Source organism: Siphateles boraxobius, unplaced genomic scaffold, assembly GCF_051911475.1.
Source record: "Siphateles boraxobius isolate OS27281-9 unplaced genomic scaffold, OSU_SipBor_1 12, whole genome shotgun sequence".
In the NCBI taxonomy this organism is placed as follows: domain Eukaryota; kingdom Metazoa; phylum Chordata; class Actinopteri; order Cypriniformes; family Leuciscidae; genus Siphateles; species Siphateles boraxobius.
In genome coordinates, this window is record NW_027508722.1 from 654,913 (window position 1) to 673,981 (window position 19,069).

General features: G+C 44.1%; 1 long non-coding RNA gene across 1 annotated transcript; it reads right to left on the bottom strand.

Annotated features, from left to right (window-relative positions):
- Positions 1 to 232: 232 nt before the first annotated feature.
- LOC143713145 (uncharacterized) lies at positions 233 to 2,747 on the bottom strand. Its single transcript, XR_013195091.1, has 4 exons — positions 2,683 to 2,747; positions 1,787 to 1,900; positions 1,531 to 1,630; positions 233 to 564 (listed from the first exon to the last, which is right to left on the bottom strand). It is a non-coding gene; the product is annotated as an uncharacterized LOC143713145 (long non-coding RNA).
- Positions 2,748 to 19,069: the final 16,322 nt, after the last annotated feature.

Below are 19,069 nucleotides of genomic sequence, written 5' to 3' on the forward strand. Positions count from 1 at the left end.
CACAACAAAATGTTTATGTCCTAAGTAAACTAATTATGGTAATTAATTATATTTAGTTGTTTTTAAATTATGAACTAAACTAAATAAATGAGAAATTCAAATTTCTCAAATATCACTTTCAATACACAATATTCACCATACTTTATTACACAACACTTTATTTGAGGACACAACATAAAGTTGATAAAGTAGCATAAAGCAAATGAGATTCAAGATAAATAACAATGAGCCTTCAAAAATACATTAACATCAAATTAATCCATTCACAACTGCTGAAGCCACACAAATGAGTGCCAGAGAATCATATTCAGTCACCTATGATACAGAAAACTGATTTTATATTGTGTTGGAACAAAATAATTCATTATCACAGCTAAACTGGTTTCTTGCTCTTCCCTGTACGTCTCTATCGTGTTCGTGTTCTTCTTCCTCATCTAAACAGTTTGTTCAGTTGTGCACTACAGTAAAACTGATGAGCAGAAGATGTGATCACTGATGTGGTGTAGATCTTTCTCAGAGGAAGAAGTCTCAACATCCCATCGTCAGGCGTTCTCCAGTCCTGGTCTGAAAGTAAAACAAAAAACACAAACAATTCAAATTAAACTGTTTAATGGACAGTCAGGTCAGCTTATGCTCTGCGTTATTTAAAGCTACATTGTTTAAGATTTTCTCCCATATAGCGGTGAAATTGTATAAGACTACCAACTGAATATTACTTTCCAGCCCCTCCCATTCCGAGGGCGTTGTAACTCCTACTGTGGCCGTATTATTATGAGTAATCTCCCCCTCGCATTCGTCACGGTGCCACTAAGTAAAGGCGCGAAAGGCGAAGTTTGAATTTCCAGGTATGTCCCTCTTTGGCTAATGTATTTTCAAGATGGAGGCGCAACATGGCTGCCACCATTCGAGCGACTCGCTCATATGTATTCTGAATGGCAGATTCTACACTTGCGAGAGTACTTGATTAGTTGGTGGAAGTAATTACACATGAATGACCACATATAATTTTGAAAGAACAAAGTGTTTTTTTTTGCAAATAATCAACATAAAAAATGACACAGTGTAGCTTTATTTAAAGCAGTGATGGGCTACTCTGGCCCTCAGCGTCCACTGTCCTGCAGATTTAGCTCCAACCTCAAACCCTCCTGCCTATTGTCTACAAGTAAACCTGAAGACTTTAGTTAAAATTTTCAGATGTGCTCAATTAGGGTTGGAGGTAAACTCTCCACCTCAAAAAGGAGAACACAAAAGGGCCAGAGTTGCCTGTTCCTTATTTAAATTTACAAAGCAGCAGTCAGTACATTATATAATATACACATTGAAGTATTATATATATATATATATATATATATATATATATATATATATATATATATATATATAATATTGCAGCACATAATATAAGCTATGTACTGAAGAAAAACCCATAAAAAAATCGAGTGATAATCTGTAAAATGTAAAATTGTCAAGATCAAATTATGTAATACACAGCATTGTTTAAATACAAGACATACCAATGGACTTACACACCTTTCTGTCTTCTTTGGGCACCAGATGTTTCTTCCTCACCCGAAACAAAGGACTTATTCGATTAGCTTGCGTTGATATAAGGACTGGTCTTCCTTCTCTGCTGTAAAACAAGAAAGTCTCCACTTACTCTATGTGCAATTACTATTGTTCTTGAAACATACCAATTAACACAGTTATAATTAAGTTAATTTACCATACGATTCAGGGGAGAACATTTGATAAGTAAATACTGATTGAAATATTGTAGAAACTTTACCTGGGAAGGGCTGATCACGGCAAGATTTGCTGCGACTCACTAGTAGATCTTGTGAGGGTTGGTTCCTAAAAGAACTGTTGAGTTTGATATTGTAGAGCTTTAAAAAAGATAATCCTGCAAAACAGAAAGGAAGGTCATTTTAATACATTACTTGCAAGTAGTCAGTTTATTTATAACTGTAGGATTTAATTGATGTAAGGAGTGTTGCATAATTATATATTAAAAGCATTTTTATGTAATAAGTTCACTGATATGTTAGCATTTCTATGAATAAAAGTATGTCTTTAATAGCATGCAATAATCATATAAACTTAAAAACGTGATTATGATAACATGATATAATATGTTACATGATAACATGTAAAAAAAAAAAAAATGATTTACATGCAAATAGGACAGTTATCAGCAGTGTAACTGATCTGATTACAACAAAATAATCGAGTATCTGATGTCATGTGACAAGTCAGATTAGCTTTTCCACTCTTGCAAACAGAGGAAGGTTATGAGTTGTGGAGAGACATCATGTATCATTGGAATATCAACAGACAGGATCCAAATTGTAATAATTTTAATGAATACAATGCAATTAATATAAACTTTTTTGATAGTGTGTGGGACATCCGACTACTTTCCAAGAAGGTGTGCAACTGATTTACAAATATGGAGTTAAATATATACAGGAATTGAGGCACTAGCCATTGACAGCACTAGGAGTAAAAGCTGCATGATTATGTACAAGTATTGTACGAATTTGACAACTTGTTAAATCTTGTGAATTATTAAGACTTTGAGACTATGTTTGTACTGATTGGGCTATGGGTTTTGTAAGAAGGTTTAAGAAACAACAAATGCTTGATAAAATGTTTGATTTAGGGTTAAAACCAACATATACATACCATTGCGAATATTTGCCTTTGTAGCTTTTCGTCTCCCGTTTACTTCTCCTCAAACAATAATGAGCTGACTGAGTCCAAAAGGCCCTTTTGGTCTTTTCAGCTGAAAAAAAGAGAAATGAAAATATCTTTATGTAAAATATATCGGATTATTTAATGGAAAAATTACTGATTTACCTTACAAATATTTCTTGTTACATTATTAGGCATTAAAAGAAAGATAAGTGTTGTGATTAATATGCATTTACAACAAATATCACTTTAAAACTACCAATACTGAGGTAAAAGCACGGACAGTTTTGTGGTTACTGTCCTTTTACCACACCTATCACAGTAAAACTAAGGTTACGGTGGTAAACGCATGGTAAGTGTTGTGGTTACTGTGCATTTACAACAAATATCACATTAAAACTACAAATAATGTGGTAAAAGTATGGTAAGTGTTGTGGTTAATATGCATTTACAACAAATATCACATTAAAACTACAAATAATGTGGTAAAAGTATGGTAAGTGTTGTGGTTAATATGCATTTACAACAAATATCACATTAAAACTACAAATAATGTGGTAAAAGTATGGTAAGTGTTGTGGTTAATATGGATTTACAACAAATATCACATTAAAACTACAAATAATGTGGTAAAAGTATGGTAAGTCCGGTGGTTACTGTCCTTGTACCACACCTATCACAGTAAAACTAAGGTTACTGTGGTAAAAGCAAGGTAAGTGTTGTTTTTACTGTGATTCTACTACAAATACCACTTTGTAACTAATTGTACTAACTTACTTTAAACCTAATATGAATATTATTAACTAATAGAAGGTCTAGGCCTGTAGCACGTCACGTGACAGATAGTGTTTAATCACCTTGTTTTGAATTAGAAAGCAATGAAACGCAAAGCCTCCGTGTCGATGACAGATAATGCAGTGACTGAACATGAGCTAATCTGATTCATTTCGATCATCAGAAAAGACATTATATCAAACATTATTAGGACAGTGTATTTTGCTACTTACCAACATTTGGCACACATGAACTGATGCCAAATAACGCGATGTGTTCGGAAGGAGACTTCTTCAACGCGATTTCCTAATGAGAAAATTCGCGTAGTCGTTTTTACTTTTTTTTTTTTAAATCAATAAACAGCAAAGCAGTCCAGCTTCCCTGGCAATAAGACCGAAATAATAACATTAAAAGAAATACATATATAAACATGATACGATATCGTGAATAAATGTCGATTAAACAGCTTTCTCTGCTCCAGCCCGACTGGCAGAAAGAATCGTGCATTACATTAGTAAAAAAATAAATAAAATAAATAAATAAAAATGCTGATATCACAAAAATAACGTAATAAACGTGTCAGTATCACGAACCAGTAGATTAAATGATGTGACCATATCACGAACTGCCATGAGACTTGGCTGTGTGGCACCTCAAAAGCGTGGAAAAAATTCCTAATTTATATTAAAATGAGTGTATAGGGCTACTGAGAAGTCTGAACATTACTGGTATTGTCATTTTTATAACTTTTATTTAACCATCTGGAACGGAGAAAAAATGATACCACTTAGCGCCTCTAGTGGACTTTTCACTCGAAAAGTGCAGGGAAACGTACCTGGAGGTACGTATTTCAGGTTTTGCAAAAACGTAGGCAGAGTAACGTATTTCAAATGAGCCTGGGTTGTTATTTTGATGCTCCCTTTAACACATTCTGATGTCTATAAGTAACCTTCATGTCTACTAACTCTCCTTAGAGTATTAGTAGAGTATTAGTAGACTGGTAGGGTTAGGGTTAGAATAAGATGACTTGTAGTTGCAAAGTTACTTATAGTCAGTAGAGTGTCTGTTGGAGGACCATCACAATAAAGAGTTAGCAGATATGAAGCAGACAGTCCACTAATGGCTCGTTTCCACTGAGCAGTACGGTACGGTACAGTACGGTTCGGGTCGGGTCGGGTCAGTAAACCAAGATCCGGCTAGCGTTTCCACCGCCAACAGTACCCTACTTGATAGGCGTGGGGTTTGCCGGAAAGAAGCGATCAACCTCATTTTCGCGCGAAGAAGAAAGCGACAAAGTAAACACCAATGGATGGCATACAGCAGATCTTGTCCTTGCTTCTCGGCAGGTTTGTCACAAGAAGACAAGCGCCGACATTAGGCATTTCTCAATACCAAGTATGTAAAGTTCTCAGCAGAAGGACTCCCGAGGACGCGAGTCCGGTAATTCTCCAAATGGAGCAGCGCATTCGTGAAAGCGTCACTCAGCTCGCTCTGCATGTACATTTTAGGCAACAATAAAACAAAATATGTTATAAAACACCACTCTGCCTCTTTTCGTTTTCATTTAAATAAATTTTAAACATTATAGGCACACAAATGTGGTTCAGGCAATGTATAGACCTGATTATATACATGTTTAACGTTAGCCTATTTATAACAAAACGAAATATAAACTTTTCGTTTAAATTAAAAAAAAATATTAAACATATTCCAGGCAATATGTGCATTTGTACAAATGTTGCAATAACCAACATTACAGTGATAATCTTGTAATAAAAAATGACAAAACTCAACCCTATCTCTTTTTGTTAAATTTCAGTTCTATCAATAATAGCCATTATAAAAGTATAAGTAAAAGGTAACGTTACAAGAAGCTATACAATAAGAAATAAAGCAAACAATTCAGTCAAATATAAAAATTCAGTGCTAGTCTAACGTTAACTTTACAACGGAAAAGTTACAGCCTAAATATATGAAACTTCACTTAGCCCTCAGCCAAAACGATTGGCCAGGGAACGAATTATCGATTCCCGAGACCAAAGATCACCCGTTAGATATACACAAGACGAATTACCACTACAGAGTCAGGGGCAAACGTCAGAACGACTAGCCGAGGAAAGGCTGTTCCAGGTGGGGACATGAGCGCCGAGCGGCCGGTGATCGCCTGGAATGGATCAAATTATCATAAATCATTATAAATAAACCGCAGATTTGAGCTTTAAACAACTACATTCTCGCCTCAAAAACTCTTAAAACTACATTTCGTGAAAGAATAACCGTAGTATTATATTCCAACTGTATATTAAAAAATGGGCTTCTTATGTTGCCATTCCCCTTGTAGCTCGCGCAAGTGACGATACTCTGTCAACCAATCAGCGTTCTGCAGTGAGTCTAGCTCCTCCCTTTAGTACCGTACCACTGTGCTAGGTACCCCAACGGAAGGGTACCCAAAAAGTGGTACGGTACGGTTCGGCTTTTTGGTACCATTCACAACTTTTGACAGTGGAAACGCAAATAATTGCGTACCGTACCGAACTGTACCGTACTGTACCGCTCAGTGGGAACGAGCCATAATACTCTAATGAGAGTTAGTTGACATGTAGTTGCAAAGTTACTTATAGTTAATGGAATGTTCAAAAGGGTCCATCAAAATAAAGTGTTACCATATCATCATTTGTCAAAGTAAGATGTGGGATATTCTTTCAACTTTAATAATATCATTATGTAAATGTAAAACAATCTGTCTGTTATTCAGGTAAAATTATTTAGATATAAGCCTTGAGAGAGTACGACACATTACTGTCAAAAAAAAGTAAAGTGTTTCTGTGCCCCAGTTCTGCCCCTGTGGGTAAGAAATTAAAAGCAGCTGGAGATGGTCTCTCCTCAGCAGTCTCCTCCTACATGACCATAGAGCATCAAATTAGCTTTAAAGTAGGCTGATTTACCTCAGTAAATAAGATTAAAATAGTTCAGATTAGCACCAATGTCAAGAAAGAAGGGTTTTATCAGGTGTGGATGCTCAGCATGAAACAACATCCAGGACAGCATTCGTTCAGTGATGCTCCTGTGTCCATAATGGTGTGTGATAAGTCAAGGCCTTTTACGGCACTTTACTAGCCCTGAACGAGGTTTCGGTAGGTACAATATGACAGTGACCCAAAATACATGTAAACTGTATACTGGAACTCCCAGAAATAACAGAATCTTCAGCAATGACTTCATAGTTTTACATTGAAAGGAAAGTCAGATTGGTTTCTAGCTATTCATTTCTCGAATAGAGGCCAAAAGTGATATCCAGCCTAGATAAATAGATTTGTGTAAGCATATTGCGTGGTTGTGCTTAAAGTCAATTGTTTTACTTGTCATAACACAACAACATACTTTTTGGCCAGGCTGTCATGCAAAGAAAATCATGAACACATGCAAAAACTAGAGAGAACAAACTAACAATCTATCAATGAATAGCAATGGAAATATTAGTTCAGCACAAAATGATGTCCTTTTGGAGAGACAATCAAATATCATGTGACTTAAAAACAGCACATCATTGGCTAGCTTAAGGCCTGCCCTTTTAATTCCCATAGTGCAATATATTGCATTTTTTTCTGAATAACAAGGAAATGAGAAGAAATTAATTGTTGCCATATTGCAATGCCGTATAAAAGGTTAATTGTAAGTATCAGAAAGAGCGTGCAAGAAAATATGACAAACATTATCCTTAAGTGGAACTTGGGCACAGATTTGTTGTGCTTTTTTTTTGTCTCATTCTTATAACTTGTGGCCTGATATTCTCATTATGCTTTTTAGAACACTTTGCGACATTTACATTTTATGAAATCTTAAATAATTTGCAAAATACGTTTTAACAACACATATTTTATAGCAAACAAATCAGTTAGTGGAATATGATGTAAAAAGCTCCTCCCCTGTGCACGAAGCCCATTAGCCTTTCCCTAAACAGACTCTGCTAACGAGGAAATAAAGTCTTTATCAATTCACTCAGAGGAGCTGGCAAATGAAGAACAGAAACACAGACTCCAACTGGCTCAAAGGTTCATTTTGAGAGACAGAGAGTAGCATGGAGCACCTAATCTAGAGTTTTGATACACCTGGATTCAGGCCAGCTGTTGCCGTGGCTTGTGGGATTGAATCTTTATGCAAATCACTGAGAGAAATAGATTGTGTGACAGCAGAAGTCTGAGGCATATGCAGGAGACACACAGAGGCAATTAAGGGTGTAGGGTTCATCAATAATGCCACAGGCATCAGCCCTGTCTTAATGAGTGGCATGTGGGCATCAGTCAAGGGTTCACCCGACCCGCTGGATGACTTTCACACATCAACTCTCCAGTGCTGCAGGAGGGCCAGTGCTTCACAAACAACACAATCCATGATGCTAACCTTGCCTTTTCATATCACCTAATGCATGCTTTCTAAGAGTACTCACTGTGTATTAATGTGCTTTTAATGATATCATTGCATTTTTTAGAATACGCTTTTTGTACGTATTGTAAACATATAGGCCCATAAAATAGCCTGTAAAATAGTGTTTATTTTGTCAGCTATTTTTTTAATATTCATTTAGTTTCAGTCTTGTGTCAAATGTACTTTGTAGTTTTTATCATATTTAGTCAACCTAACCTGTTCTCTTACGAGAGGTTCTCTCGTATTGCATAAGTTTAGCTTACGCTACGGGAAAGATTCATCTTCTCGACATACTGAAGCCAAAAAATTATCCTTAATTTTGTATTCCTTGTCAACGCAGTGCAGCAGCTAGCAGACCTAGAGCGGGCCATCTCGCGTGCTCATTGGCTGCCCTGCGGGCAACTGCTGCAGCCTACCAGTGAGCCCGGCGTGACGTCACGCCCAATGAAGGGCGCTCGCGCCTTCATAGCGTCACAGCCCGCCAGAATGGGCGTGGCTTAGCGTATAACACTAGGGGCTGTAGGCTGACTTCCCTGATTTTCGTCTCTTCAGCGAGCTCTTCGCATCGCTGGATCTGAGAGAAGCCACCGCCGCCGTCGAACAGCGGACAGCCAGCTTAGGAGAGCACTGAGGAAGCCGGGCCGTCTTCGCCACCTTCAGCCATCCGTGCGAGCTACGCTATCCGGCGACGTATCCTTTACCTTGCTAAAACCTATTCTAAAACTATTCTAAAAGAGCAGCGAGTGTCTTTTTTAAGACGCCTCGCACTTCCGGCTGTGAATAGCTTCCGCTGTCGACCCTTCTGGCTCGACTCGAAGCCTTCAACACCCCCCGCCTCTCCTCACCGACGCGCAGCTGCCGCTCACGAGCCTCACTGCCGTCGCATCTGAGAATGAGGCCGAGGGACACGTACGAGCACGCGGCTAGCTCTCTTTACGTTACAAGAGAGCTACCCCGCCCTCGTGTCCCCGTTCGCGCGTCATGCAGAGCCCTCTCGAGCTCTCTGCATGACCCGGACGGGCATCATCTGTGTTACATGTAGGTCCCGTGCCCACTACTCGTGCGCGCGCCCTCGTACAAACACTGTTCCAGTTCTGCTCGACCACCGAGCACGCGGCTAGCTCTCTTTACGTTACAAGAGAGCTACCCCGCCCTCGCGTCCCCGTTCGCGCGTCATGCAGAGCCCTCTCGAGCTCTCTGCATGACCCGGACGGGCTTGCGCGCCGCCGTCGAAATGTCTCGCCATGTCAGTCCCCTTAGATAAGGCTACTGCAGTGGTGTATTTGGCAGCCAACGAGCCGGTAATGCAACCCGCTCGCCTGCACACATCCGCCGTTCTCGCGGCGACCCAGAGAAATCTCAAGTGAGTATAATGTCAGATTAAGAATGTAAGTTACGTGCCCGCTCACGAGCGCTCACGCTTAACTTACTAACAGACACATCGAATCCGAAAAGACGTGCGTGTTTAAGTTTATTCCCTGTCAGTCCCCTTCAAACAGGCTACTGCAGTGGTTCAATTAGCAGCCAACGAGCCGGTTTGTTTACCCTCTCGCCTGCACACAAACGCCGTTTTCACGGCGACCCAGAAAAATCTCAAAAAGAGTATTTAATGTCTGGTCCGGCTCATGCCGTCGGTGTTGTAAGTGTAATGAAAGCGCCCACGCCCCAGTGTTCACCACTACACATAAGCACTCCGAACCTCGCAGAGCACACTCTCATGAAGCGCAGAAAAGCCGCTCGAGTGTTGAATGTAAGAAATGTGTCCACAAGTCTGTGCCCACTATCTGCCCGCTCTGTTACACGATCAAGAAAGCAGGTTATGAATGTAAGTCTCGTGCCCGCCAGAGTGCGTTCACGCTTGCTAACACAAACCTCCCCCCGGGCTCCGCCCGCGCGTTTAAGTGTTATCACAAAACGCAAGGCATTAATAAAACGCTCCCCATCCATTATGATCGGGGCGTCAAATACACTTGTAAGTCTAGTGCCCGCGCTCACGCTTACAGGAAGCGACTCCGCCCGGAGCGCTGCTCGCGCGTCAAAGAGTGGAAAAAAGAATGTTCCCCATCCCTTATGATTGGGACATCTCACATAAATCAGCCGGTCTCGGCTTTCAGCGAGCAGCCATTGCCCAGAACCGAGAGCGCGCGCGCCGCGCTTTCGGCTCCGGGTCAGTTTCACAAAAGAAAGCAGGTTATGGATGTAAGTCTCGTGCCCGCCAGAGTGCGTTCACGCTTGCTAACACAAACCTCCCCCCGGGCTCCTCCCGCGCGTTTTAAGTGTTATCACAAAACGCAGGGCATTAATAAAACGCTCCCCATCCATTATGATCGGGGCGTCAAATACACTTGTAAGTCTCGTGCCCGCGCACACGCGCTCACGCTTACAGGAAGCTTTTCAGCCCGGAGCGCTGCTCGCGCGTGAAAAAAAAAAAAAAAAAAAAAAAGAAAAGAATGTTCCCCATCCCTTATGATTGGGACATCTCATATAAATCAGCCGGTCTCGGCTTTCAGCGAGCAGCCATTGCCCAGAACCGAGAGCGCGCGCGCCACGCTTTCGGCTCCGGGTCAGTTTCACAAAAGAAAGCAGGTTATGAATGTAGGTCTCGTGCCCGCCTGAGTGCGTTCACGCTTGCTAAACACTAACCTCCCCCCGGGCTCCGCCCGCGCGTTTAAGTGTTATCACAAAACGCAGGGCATTAATAAAACGCTCCCCATCCATTATGATCGGGGCATCAAATACACTTGTAAGTCTCGTGCCCGCGCACACGCGCTCACGCTTACAGGAAGCTTTCCAGCCCGGAGTGCTGCTCGCGCGTCAAAAAAAAAAAAAAAAAAAGACACAACACTGTTCCCCATCCCTTATGATTGGGACATCTCACATAAATCAGCCGGTTTCGGCTTTTCAGCGAGCAGCCATTGCCCAGAACCGAGAGCGCGCGCACCGCGCTTTCGGCTCCGGTTTAGTTTCACAAGCCCGCAAATGGCGGCGGTCTGAAACCGGAGGCCATTCGCCCCCTAGCGGCTCACATAGCTGCGTGGGAAACTATCCCAGGGATTTCAGAATGGGTGTTGAGCACAATAAAGCAGGGCTATACACTTCAATTCATTCGCCGTCCCCCGCGCTTTCAAGCCCGGACCGCGACGATGTGTGCAAAGGGGCTATAGAAAATGTACCGCCTTCTCTGAGCGAGTCAGGCTTTTACAGCCGATATTTTCTCGTACCCAAGAAGGACGGAGCCTTCAGACCTATCCTAGATCTGAGACATTTGAACTAAGTGCTTGCGAAAAGACCGTTCAAAATGCTTACGACCAGGAAAATCCTCGCGCACGTTCGCCCGAGGGACTGGTTTATTTCTCTAGATCTGAAGGATGCCTATTTTCAGATTCAGATAGTACCCCGTCACAGGCAATTTTTGAGATTCGCCTTCGATGGTCAGGTATATCATTACACCGTCCTGCCGTTCGGCCTGTCCCTGGCACCCTGTACATTTACAAAGTGCATGGACGCGGCGCTCGCCCCCCTGAGAAGTCAGGGGCTGCGAATAATGAACTATCTGGACGATTGGCTGATATTGGCACAGTCAGAGACAGAACTGCTATCTCACAGAACAGTGCTTCTCAGTCATCTGGAAAGCTTGGGTCTCACGGTCAACTGGACCAAGAGCTCATTACTGCCCAGCCAGTCAATTTCCTTTTTAGGAATAGCACTGGACTCGGTGACCATGACGGCTCGTTTATCGACACAGCGCGCGCGCCGTGTTCACCACCTAGCCGCATCTTTCCAGAAGGGCAGCTTTCTTCCTTTGAAAACATTTCAAAGGATGTTGGGCTGTATGGCATCAGCTGCAGCGGTGCTCCAGCTGGGCCTACTGCGCATGCACCCGCTCCAACGCTGGTTGAATGCTCGCGTGTCCCGCCGGGTGTCTGGCGGCCAGAAAATCAGAGTGACTCAGGCCTGCATAGCAGCTCTGCAGCCCTGGTTAGTGGCCGACTGGTACCAGCAGAGAGTAATGATGGGAACCATCTGTGACCCGTCACAGAAACCAGGGACACAAGTCGGCAGCACAACTTTCGAGCAAAATGAGAAAGAAGATTTTTTTTTCAAAATTGGTGATTTTCAATTTTTTGGAGAATCTGTTAATTGAAATCACGAAGAAGCCTCTCCATGTTTGAGATAGCAGTATTGGTATATTTAAAAGCTTACATTTTGAGGTTGAAATCGGCTTGTTTTCGAAGATTCTAGCATGCAGTAGGGGCGTGGCGTGTCATTGTCTGTGTGTATTTCCATACTGAATAACCCGGCGCTTTTGCCCCCGCCCTCCAAGTCAACCACATGGCTACTTATTATGCTGTGCTCTGGCCAGCTCTCTCTGATATCAAAATTCAATGAAGATGGATGCCGCAAAGATTGTCGCAGACGAGATGAACCGTCTGGCAGTTACACCGAAAATGTTTTCGCCGCACTTCGTGGGCTCGGGAAACTGAACCGGAGGTATGGGCGCAGCGCGCTCGCCCTCAGTGCTTCAATACGGCGGCTCGGCTCGCTGACAGCGGTGGCTGGCTGTTTCATATGTGACGGAGAATCGAAATACAGGATGCAGTTAAGACCTTTGCTGCTGCGATGAAGGCCTGCCGTGCGTGTTTCTGAAATGTAAGTTAAGCTTCATTTGCTCTTTAGTCGTTATTTAAGATGCTGAACCTGCTGATGATATAATGTGCTTGCGGACATTTCATTTGTGTGTGTATACGCACATAAGAAAGTGGTGTAAAGAGGTGTACGTTGCGTACTATTTGCGCTATATGTAGGCCTATGGCTTATTGGTCTTTGTTTGTTGTTGTTGGTTTTGCGTTATATGTATATGGCATATTGGTCTTTGTGTGTTGTTGCTGGTTTTGCGTTATACTGTATGCATATGGCATATTGGCCTTTGTGTGTTGTTGCTGGTTTTGCGTTATATGCAGGCTATATGGCATATTGGTCTTTGTGTGTTGTTGCTGGTTTTGCGTTATATGTATATGGCATATTGGTCTTTATGTGTTGTTGCTGGTTTCGCGTTATATGCAGGCTATATGGCATTATTGGTCTTTGTGTGTTGTTGCTGGTACGTTGCAAATAGAGGGGCAGCACAATTGTTTTTCGCCTAGTGCGGCAGAAGTGCACTCATTCGAAGTGTAAAAAAAGCTGTAAAGCACATGGAGGAGCTTTACAGGGGGTATGGCTTATCTAAATGAGATGTAAATGAGCCCTATTGTCACCCCCAGCAGCAGAGACAGGTGAGAACTGCACAATCTTTAGCTCGTTTTCTCCTCTTTGAGCTTTTTTAAGTGCCTACTTTAAAATGGCCACAACTTCTCCAAATATTATCAGATTTCCACATGTTACACATCGTTGGAAAGCTTGGATATTACACTCTCAGAATCTATGAATAACTCAAAATGCCCCAGAACCGACTTGTGTCCCTAGTTTCCGTGACTGGTCACATCTCTTATCGTAAAGTCATCTCGACAGACGCGTCCAACTCGGGTTGGGGCGCACTGTTCGAGGGCAGACCGGCCTTTGGCCAGTGGTCAGACCAGGAGAAGGGTTTTCACATAAACTGTCTGGAAATGATAGCGGTCGAGAACGCGCTGAAGTGCTTCCTCCCGTTCATACAAGACCAGCATGTTCTTGTCCGCTCGGACAACATGTCTGTGGTATCCTATGTAAACCGTCAGGGCGGTGTCAGATCCAGAAATCTCTGCAATCTGACGGAACGCCTCCTTATTTGGTCTCAGATGCACCTGCGCTCGCTGAGGGCGGCGCATGTGCCTGGCCATTTGAACGACGGCCCAGACAAACTGTCCAGGGACAATGTTCCACCAGGGGAATGGTCCCTGCACTCCAAATGGTCCAGAAACTGTGGCGCCTATTCGGCAGAGCGGAAGTCGACCTATTTGCGTCAAAAGACAACGCTCAATGCCCGACGGTCTGTTCGAAAGACGAGGACGCGCTGGCCCAGGTTTGGCCCAGCCTCCCGCTATATCCTTTCCCTCCGGTCTCTCTGTTGCCACAGGTGATCAAGAGAATCAGGGAAACGCGCCACTCGGTGCTCCTCATAGCCCCGCGTTGGGAGAATCAGATTTGGTTCCCGGAACTAGCAGGGCTGTCACATACAGCTCCGTGGCCGAATCCGGTGAGGGCAGATCTCCTCTCTCAGGCTCGCGGCACGATCTGGCATCCCAATCCAGAGCGCTGGTCTCTGCATGCATGGTTGATCAACGGGTACTCGTTGCCCTGCCAGAAGGAGTGATGAACACGATCACGCAGTCTAGAGCCCCTTCCACGAGAAGGCTCTACGCGTCTAAATGGTCGGTTTTCTCTGGATGGTGCACCGACAGAGCTCTGGACCCGCGGACATGCGGGGTGGCGCATCTGCTCACCTTCCTACAAGAGCTGTTGGATAAGGGAAGGTCCCCATCCACGCTCAATGTATACGTGGCGGCCGTGGCAGCGTTCGCAGAATCGACGGACGGCCAGTCATTGGGAAGACACGAGTTGGCCATCCGCTTCCTTAGAGGAGCTAGAAGGATGAATCCGCCGCGCCCCCCGTCGGTTCCCATGTGGGATATTTCATTGGTCCCCGAGGCCCTGAAAGCTTTTCCATTTGAACCACTAGACACCGTGGGGTTGAAATATCTATCACTGAAAACCGTCTTTCTGATTGCACTGTCGTCAGTAAAACGTGTAGGGGACCTGCATGTGCTGTCTGTCAGCGCGTCGTGTCTTGAGTTCGGACCGAATGACTCTAAAATCATCCTCAGACTTAGACATGGCTATGTCCCTAAATTGATGGGCACTCCATTCAGAGCGCAAGTTATTTCGTTGTCAGCTCTCCCAGCATCTGACAGCGAAGGTGATGTGAATCTCCTCTGCCCTGTCAGAGCGCTGAGGTTTTACATTACGCGCTCCGCCTCCTTCAGGCGTTCGGAACAGCTTTTTTGTTTCGTTTGGGGGGCGCACCAAGGGTCTCGCCTCCTCGAAACAGAGCCTGTCCAGATGGATAGTAGACGCTATAGCGGCCGCTTACGCGTCAAAAGGTCTGCAATGCCCTCTGGGCATCAGGGCTCATTCCACGAGGGCGTGGCCTCTTCGTGGGCATGGTCCAGTGGAATTTCTATCCATGACATATGGGTAGCGGCGGGCTGGAGCTCCCCGTCTACCTTTGTCAGGTTTTATAACCTAGAAGTTCCTGCCTTGCAGGCTAAACTGTTGTCAGTCTGAAGGAGAGGTGTATTCTGCCCAGATCTCCTGCTCAGATCACTCTCACATGACTCAGCTCTCCTGGTTGAGCTGCACTAAGTAGGGTATGTGCCATGTGTCTATACAGACCGGCGCGCTGCTCTGTATTCCCTATGTGTGCTTATGTACAAGTGATGGCCCGCGTGGCTGGCCACCTTATTTTTTCCACTTATGGGGTTCCCCTGAAAGCTCGGGGTCTCATGTGGATGCTTGGCGCGCACGGCGTTGACAAAGTGTTCCCGTAGCGTAAGCTAAACTTACGCAATACGAGAGAACCTCTCGTAAGAGAACGATACTCGGTTACTAACGTAACCTCGGTTCTCTCTAGAGAGGGAACGAGTATTGCGTAACCGGCCGTGCTCGCGCCACGAGCGACTTCGCTTCAGTCGATGAAAACCAGGGAAGTCAGCCTACAGCCCCTAGTGTTATACGCTAAGCCACGCCCATTCTGGCGGGCTGTGACGCTATGAAGGCGCGAGCGCCCTTCATTGGGCGTGACGTCACGCCGGGCTCACTGGTAGGCTGCAGCAGTTGCCCGCAGGGCAGCCAATGAGCACGCGAGATGGCCTGCTCTAGGTCTGCTAGCTGCTGCACTGCGTTGACAAGGAATACAAAATTAAGGATAATTTTTTGGCTTCAGTATCTCGAGAAGATGAATCTTTCCCGTAGCGTAAGCTAAACTTACGCAATACTCGTTCCCTCTCTAGAGAGAACCGAGGTTACGTTAGTAACCGAGTATCGTTTTTTGTTTTTTTTTGTCAAGTTTTAGTCGATTAAATGTCATCTTAGTCTAGTTTCAGTCACATTTTTATCATGCTGCATAATGTTTAAATCGACAATCACAATTATTTTGCTTAAAATTATAATCAAAACAATTGTTGTCATTTGAGAAATACAAAGAGGTGGTGGTGCGCCTCGACAAAGAGGTGGTGGTGCGCCTCGATAAAGAGGTGGTGATGCTCCTCGACAAAGAGGTGGTGATGCTCCTCGACAAAGAAGTGATGGTGCGCCTCAACAAAGAGGTGGTGGTGCGCCTCAAAAAAGAGGTGGTGGTGCGCCTCAACAAAGAGGTGGTGGTGATCCTCGACAAAGAGGTGGTGGTGATCCTCAAAAAAGAGGTGGTGGTGCTCCTGATCAAAGAGGTAGGGATGCTCCTCAACAAAGAAGTGGTGGTGCTCCTCAACAAAGAGGTGGTGGTGCTCCTCATCAAAGAGGTAGTGATGCTCCTCAACAAAGAAGTGGTGGTGCTCCTCAACAAAGAGGTGGTGGTGCTCCTCATCAAAGAGGTAGTGATGCTCCTCAATAAAGAGGTGGTGGTGCTCCTCAACAAAGAGGTGGTGGTGCTCCTCAACAAAGAGGTGGTTGTGCTCCTCATCAAAGAGGTAGTGATGCTCCTCAAAAAAGAAGTGGTGGTTCTACTGACTATAAGTTCCTTTGTGACTACGTCAACTTATTCTACTAACCCAAACCCTAACAGTTTACTACAGTTTTTTTTTTTTTTAGTTTTAGTTGCTTTGGTACTATTTTCACATGTAAGGTGTACTGTACATTTTCAAAACTCTTAGTATAAAACTTTAAACTAACTTTAATTCCTCAATTGGGTTGAGGACAGGGGAGTATGGGGGAAGGTAGAGGGTCATGAACCGAGGATGTTCCTGAAACCATTCCCAAACCAGCTGTGCATGGTGGAAACTGACATTGTCCCGCACAATAACATAGATGACATCTTCACCCTGACAGGCCTGCTCAAGCCCATTTAGAAAAGTCATCAGGTATTCAGTGTTGTATGATCCTAGAATTGATATACAGCCTACCACACCATCCTCAGATATAGCCGCACATATTGTTCAGGCACTTGAATGGTTGCCCTTTGGCCAATAAGGTTACGTCCACTGCGTCTGGTTTTTGCCAGATTTTGGTTAGCTCTTTTACATATAATAGTTTACATCGATAGTCTGAAGTACAGTACTGCAAATAGCATGTCTAGCACATACAGTAAAAGCTGAACATACAGTTCACAGATTTAGTGTTGTACCTGAACATATTCTGAACGCAGTTGTTTCACCTGGGTATGGTTTCTCTCAAAAGGCACCAGGTACATTTGTTTCATAGAAATCTGGTGCTTCTTCAAAAGGGGGGCAATAGTTGTAATTTATACTAGATTGGCAAATGTGTAATTGCTTTAATCGATAGCCTGCTTGATTTCAGTGAGCCGTATAGCATTCATTGCCCTGACCATTTCCACCACAGCCAACTCATGCTGGACAGTCAGAACACGTGGGCGACCACCACCAGGTCGTCTCCTGTTAATTCTGAGAGTAAAGTAGTATGCTGTCAATATTTTACTACTATAAATTACATAAAACTGTGACTATATGTTGTTCTTCTATAGAATAATGCCATTTACAGTACTATATTGTAAAAGTATAGTGCATAGTTACTGTAGCAGACTTACCGGTTGACTTGGTAAAAAGTTCTAATGATAGATCTGACAGTGACTTTTGTAAGTTAGGCTGAACTAACCTGACAGCCTCTGCCATGATAAGGCCTCTATTAACCACATGGTCAACAATGATGGCCCGGACTTCATTTGAGATTTGTTGATTAGCACTACCACCTCTTTGTTGAGGAGCACCACCACCTCTTTGTTGAGGTGCATCACCACCCCTTGTTGAGGTGCACCACTACCTCTTTGTTGAAGAGCACCACCACCTCTTTGGTGAGGTGCACCACTACGTCTTTGTTGAAGAGCACCACCACCTCTTTGTTGATGAGCACCACCACCTCTTTGTCGAGGAGCACCCGCACCTCGTTGTCGAGGAGTACCAGCACCTCTTTGTCAAGAAGCACCAGCAACTCGTTGTCGAGGAGCACCACCACCTATTTGTTGAGGTGCACCACTACCTCTTTGTTGAAAAGCACCACCACCTCTTTGTTGAGGCGCACCACTACCTCTTTGTCAAGGAGCAGCACCACCTCGTTGTTGATGAGCACCACCACCTCTTTGTTGATGAGCACCACCACCTCTTTGTTGATGAACACCAGCACATCCTGGTCGAGGAGCACCAGCACCTCATTGAGGAGCACCACCACCTCTTTGTTGATGAGCACCACCACATCTTTGTCGAGGATCACCAGCCCCTTGTTGTTGAGGAGCACCACCACCTCTTTGTTGATTAGCACCACCACCTCTTTGTCGAGGAGCATCACCACCTCGTTGAGGAGCACCCGCACCTCTTTGTCAAGGAGCACCAGCACCTCGTTGTCGAGGAGCACCAGCACCTCTTTGTTGGGGGGCACCACTACCTCTTTGTTGAAGAGCATCAGCACCTCATTGTTGAAGAGCACCACCACATCTTTGTTGCTGAGCATCACCACCTCTTTGTTGAGGCGCACCATCACCTCTTTGTTAAGGCGCACCATCACCTCTTTGTCGAGGAGCAGCAACACCTCTTCGTCAAGGACAATCACCACCTCTTTGTTGAGGAGCACCACCACCTCTTTGTCGAGGAGCAGCACCACCTCTTTGTCAAGGACAATCACCACCTCTTTGATTGAGGAGCACCACCACCTCTTTGTCGAGGAGCACCACCACCTCTTTGTCGAGGAGCAGCACCACCTCTTTGTCAAGGACAATCACCACCTCTTTTTTTGAGGAGCACCACCACCTCTTTGTCAAGGACAATCACCACCTCTTTGTTTGAGGAGCACCACCACCTCTTTGTCGAGGAGCATCACTACCTCTTTGTTGAGCCGCACCACTACCTCTTTGATCCAGGTTTCCTTTCTCTACAAGTATATTCTGCCTCGTATTTGAACATTGCAAAATCTCACACATAGTTCTACTTATATGTTATCTAGTTGTGATCATCAGCTGAAAGTAATTAGTAATTGGTCTTGA